This window comes from Nicotiana attenuata, chromosome 8, assembly GCF_001879085.1.
Source record: "Nicotiana attenuata strain UT chromosome 8, NIATTr2, whole genome shotgun sequence".
NCBI classification, from domain to species: Eukaryota; Viridiplantae; Streptophyta; class Magnoliopsida; order Solanales; family Solanaceae; genus Nicotiana; species Nicotiana attenuata.
In genome coordinates this window covers 24,312,912-24,318,911 of record NC_031996.1, presented here as the reverse complement: position 1 = coordinate 24,318,911, position 6,000 = coordinate 24,312,912, and positions in this window count along the sequence as shown.

The window sequence follows — 6,000 nt, the reverse complement described above, 5'->3', positions numbered from 1 at the left end:
ATAGGATTTGGACGCTTGGCTGCAATTCTAGAGGTTCTTGAGTTTTCTTTTAAAATTCATGCGTTTTGATGTCCGATTCATAGTTCTTGATGTTATTTTTGTTTTTTATCATGCAAGCGAGTTCATATGATTTTTTTAGACTTGTATGGATGTTTGGTTTGGAGCCTCAAGTGCTTGGGTGAATTTCGGACGTATTTCAGAATAGTTTTGAGCTGAATCAGGTTGCTGGTGTGTTGGTGTCTCTGATATCGTAATTGCGAACACCAGCATCGCAATTGCGATCACAGCAGAGGGGCTTTAAGTATCGCATTTGCAAAAAATAGGCTAGACTATCGTATTTGCGATAAATTTGTCGCATTAGCGATGGGGACAGACTTCGCAAAAACGAAGCCAATGTCGCATTTTATTTGCAATTACGAACCCAGTTTCGCAATTGCGTCATCTACAACTGAACAAAAGGGTTGGGAGTCAGGATTTTATCTCATTTTCTCTTATTTTAGAACCGTAGACTCGGTAGGAGGCGATTTGGAGAGGGGATTTTTACCTACAATCATTGGGTAAATAGTTTTAATCAATTTTCAACTATATTTCATGATTATATATGAGATTCAACATCAAATTTTTGAGAATCAAAGAGGAATTTTTGGGATTTTTTTCTAACTTTTGAGAAATAAAAATTTGGGTTGTGAGAGTATCGATTTGGACCCGGATTTGAATACAAAATACATATATAGACTCATAAGATTATGGCTAGTCGGAATCTACCCTTGGACTCGGGTTTGACCGAGCTAGCTTGAGGTTAACTTTTATTGACTTTTGGAGAATTATGTAATGATCATAGTTTTATTATCGTAATTGGTTTTTCTTGCATTGTTTGATGATATTAAGTCATTTTTATTAGATTTGAGCCGTGTGGAGGTGAGTTTTAAGGAAAAGGCTATTTTTGAGGGTTGATTTGGCCTAGTCGAGGTAAGTATCTGCCTAACTTTGTGTGGGGGAACTACCCCTTAGGATTTGAGTTGATTATGTTATTTCAATTATGTGGAAGACATGTACACGAGGTGCCGAGTGTGTACACGGGCTTATAAGTAGTAATTTGACCGGTTTAGACTCTTAGGCTTCTTCTATGCATTTAATCAAAATTGTCATAACATGTTATATCTTCCATTATTAAATTTACTCTCACATGCTCTATTTGACGTTGTTAGCACATGTTCTATCTTTTTATTGTCAAGTTTGTTCATTTATGTTATTGTTGAAGTGGTTACCTCTCATATTGTCTTGTTTCCTCTTTTATTGTTGAATTATTCTTATTTGAAGTGTTATTACATGATGTCTCTTCGTGTTGTTTTATTCTTATGCACTTAGATTAGTTATTTCATGATATCTTATACATCGTTAAGCTTATGCTGCATTGGAAGTTACCATTTTGTTGTAATACCTTCATTTTGAGTTATTGAAGTTGAAGTTGTGAAAGCTATTAACACATTAAGGTTGAACTTGTTGATTATTAAGATATCTTTCCTCGTTGAGTATTTCTCATCCATTTTTCTATTATTGAGATTCTTGTTCACATTGTGGTTGAGCCGCGGTCTATATATTGTGGTAACAATGGTATTGTTCATTTTGGAAAATGTTGTGATATATGGGCACATGTGGTATGAGTTGATTATTGTGTTGTGATATTGATATGCATGCGTTGGTATAAGGATAGGGGTTGATACGCATGCAGTGAGATAAGGTGGGATTTATACGTGTGTTGCTAAAATGCATGTAACTATTTCGGGGAAAAATATTTTCAAAATAAATGCAAAGCTCACGCGGTGATATAAGGAAGATTGTGATTGTGACTTGTGAAATGAGATTATGAGGTGTGGTACCTCAGTTGTGATTCTTGTTGTACATTCCATGTAAAAAGACTTGTTGATTTGGAACAATCGTTATCTTTTCTTTATTGTTTTTACTTGTATTTTACAGTACTTGATCATGTGTTGTTCCTATCATTGTGTTTGATCACTTGTTGCTCCTGTTATTGTGTTTGAACACTTGTTGTTTCTATTATGTGTTCACTCTTTGTTGCCGTGATTGTCTAAATTTCCGTTGTTAGCCCTACATTATTGTACTGCTTGTTGTCATTTATTTCCTTGCTTTCCGCTCTTAGATTATATTATACTTTATTCAGCTTTTCTTTGTCCTAGTAAGTGTCTTGGCCTAGCCTTATCACTACTTTACCAAGGTTAGGCTTGATATTTACTAGGTACCGTTGTGGTGTACTCATGCTACGCTTCTGTATATTTTTGTGCAAATCCAGGTACATCCGCTTGTGTCGGATGCCACTGGTTGATTAGTTATTTTTGCAGATTTCAAGGTACACCTGCTCGGCGTTCGCGGGCCTCGAAGTCACCTTCTGCCTTTAGTTGTATTACTGTTTATTTCCTATTCAAACAATATTATATTTCGAGATTATTAGAACACTCTCTATAGAGCTTATGACTCAGTTCCACCAGGTTTTGGGAGTTATTTGACAGTTGTATCTGTTTGGTTTATACTATGATAGATTACTAGCTTAAGTCGACATTTAAATCGTTATTTTTGCTAATCTTGATATATATTAGGCTTACCTATTCTTAGAGACTAGGTGCCATCAAGATATACTATGAGTTGCTTGATAAAGATTGATCTTAAAAGGGCGTATGACACTGTAGAATGGAAATTTAATTTGTAGAAGAGATAATGCATGCTCTGAATTTCCTTCACAAATTTATAAAATGGGTGATGACTTGCATAAGTACAATTTAATACACATTAGCTTTTGATAGTTTATATGGGTCCACTAAACTATAGAGTACAAGGTCCACTATGAGTTTCCACTGAAAATGCTAATGAAACAGTAAGTACATAAGACAGGGAGTTTTACGTGAAAAAATCCCTGCTCAAGGGGATAAAAAACCACGACCTACACTTGTAGGATTTCAACTTCACTATGAGCAACTTTTAGATTACAACCTATGCAATCTAAGAATTAAACTCTTAATCCCTCACTAACTTGTAATACACCTATTACAAGCCACTTTGCAATACACCTATTACAAAGACTTCAACTCATGACTAACTCTAGTCACGACACAAACACTAAGGGTTTACGGTTTTACAAAGGGGTTCCTAAGCAACGCTTCTAGCTAAGCAAATTAGGAGTTACAATGAAGAACAATTACAAAGTTATAACTCAACTAAGAACAATAAGATACTAGATTTCCGTACACTTGAGAATTGAATGCTCGAATATCAGATGGGTTGAATGCTTGAAGTGAATTCTCAAGTGTTCAAGTGATGTTTTGGTGTAATGCTCTTGTTAATACAACTTGGATGACATCACTTGAATGATGCAATCACGTGGTTGGTCAAGGGACAAGTGACTGCAGAACTGTGCTGCACTGTTTTTGTGGCAGTCACTTCCCAACTGTACACAATTTACTTTCATACTGCAGTCAGGGAAACACAAGGGATCAGGTCCCTGTGTTGGTTCTCTATCTTCTGAAGTTGCAGCAGTTCACATTAGTTGGAGTCCGTTGATTAGCAATGTGTACCAAGTGTGTCAGGTTCCCTATCTGGTTCTTTGACAGTAAGTTTGTTAGATCATCAAAACATAAAGCTAAGACATTGGAAACTCATCAATTTCCCCATTTTTGATGATGACAAACTTAGACATTGATAACACATTTTTTGAACATAATTAACCAGATGAAACAACAGGAACTTCACAAGTTCCCCCTGACTCTAAGCTTCCCCCTTAATCAGATTCCTGTTTCAATTATACTTCCCCTTTTTGGCATCATTAAAAATACACAAGTAGGCAATCAGCATAAAGAACTCTAGCCTAGTTAACTCATGCCACATATGTGCACACAACATGATAGAAAAGAGAAATAGAGAAACAAAAGCATTAGATAGCAAAAGAGGATAGTTTTTATATAGAAAACACATGCCTTTGCTATGCAGCAAAGGCAAAGATTGGATTGTTGTCAGCGGGAGCAGTACAGGTGCATCCTCCACATCACAAAAAAAAGAAACAAAAACAATTGCCAAGTCATCAAAACAAGAACATAAAATCCAGAAATCGGTCACTAAAAGGGGCTGCCTAGGGGGCACGAGGAGGAGAGGGCATGGAAGCTGCAGCAAGGGTTTGGAGAACTAGATCTATTCGGGCATTCATCGACGTTTGCTCGGTGAGCAGTTTCTCTTTCAGGTTCTCCTCTTGTGCCCTGAGATCAGCATTTTCTTTGATCAAAGGAGCTATCTCCTCATTTGACCCTAGGGCCCCTTGGGCCTGCTGACCTTCCAGGATAGCGTTCCGTGCCTTCAACCTTTGAATCTCCTCAGTTGCATTGTTTTGAGCATTGATGAGCTGAGAGATTGTCGATGTACTGCCTACCCCACCCCCTTCTTTTCGATACACTCACATTCCTCCAAAGTTGTTTGAGAGAAGGTCTGCTTCTTGGTCCCTACTTTGCACTGTCCCAGGGGCACTTTGAAGAACTTAAACACGTGTGTAAGAAGAAACCCATATGGAAGACCATGATTTCCATCCTTGAAATTCGCTACCTTCTGCATGTGCTCAATCATGATGGCAGGTAGATTCACAGTTGTAAATCCATCTAGTGCCTCCATTAGATACAAGTCTAATTTTGAAGCCATGGACCTCCTCTCAGCATGGGGTAGAAGAACCTTGTTTACCAACTCGAACAATAACTGATAAACGGGCAGCAAGGCCTTCTTGTGAACCCCGTTCCCCCGTCTAGTTTGCACCTTCCTTTACAATAGCATTTCTGAAGTTTGACCCACACACATCCTTTATAGAAGACACACCAACAGTAGGGACTTTAAGAATATCCCCAAGCAAAGCCACATCAAACACGATATCCACTCCATTAACTAAAGCACAAATATGGTCAGTATCAACAGGGAAGAGGTCGGCATAGAAGCTTTGAACCTCATCCTTATACACTTTGGGCGCATCTATTTAGAACAAATGCCCCCACCTCTGAATCTCAACCATCTCAATTATTTGTCTAGTCCCAGCCATTTCAGAAATTACTGGGTCAAAAGAGCGACCCCACAAAACCTTTTGGTGCCTCAACCGTTCTGTAGCAGACCTAGCCTCACTTTTCACTCTCTTTGCAGAATCAAGTTCCTTCGCAGGTTCCAACTTTCTCTTGCCAGACTTCACACTTGATTTTTCCTTTCCACTAGACTTTTCCAAAACATCCTCATCAGAAAAAGATGGTTCACTCACAACATCTTTCAATTTTCCACTTTTCACAACAGCTTTCAACTTTGAACTAGGGGTTGTAACATCCTCCACTGAAGCAGATTGCTTCTTCTTTTGGGACCTTTTAACCAGGGAACTAGGTTCCTCTGTTGCTTCCTCATAAACTTCCACCACAGGGATGTCCTTGTCACATACTACTTCTCCATTTTTCACCAACCTCTTCTTCTTCTTACTGCTCCTTTTACTTTTTTGGAGGGCAGACTCATAAGCCTCTTTTGCTTGCAACCTAGTGGTAGGTCGCTTAGTAGACGACTCAGGAGTGATTACTGCCCTTCTCTCGACAATAAAGGCATCCAGAGCAATGTTATCTTGATCTTACTCATCACAAGACCTCATCTAAGGAACCAGAATCTCCAAGGGCTCAACAGAAAAGTGTGGAGAGGGAGCAGGAGCAAAATTGACCTGGGAAGAGGATCCTTGACCTATTTCCTCTGGAGAGGGGTCAGGTCCTTCAAGAGAAGTCCCAGTAGTTTCTGCTGGTGTAGAGCTTTCAGAAAGCACCATGGCTCCTTCTTCCACTAACCCCTGTGTCTCATTTCTCTAAGACTTAGGTACACCAGAGACTACCTCATGCACTATTCCATGTGCATATACGACAAGTATGGTTGCAACGGTTTCCTCCTCTAGAGACTCTATGGTCACCACAGAATCAGAAACAAGAACGGCTGAAG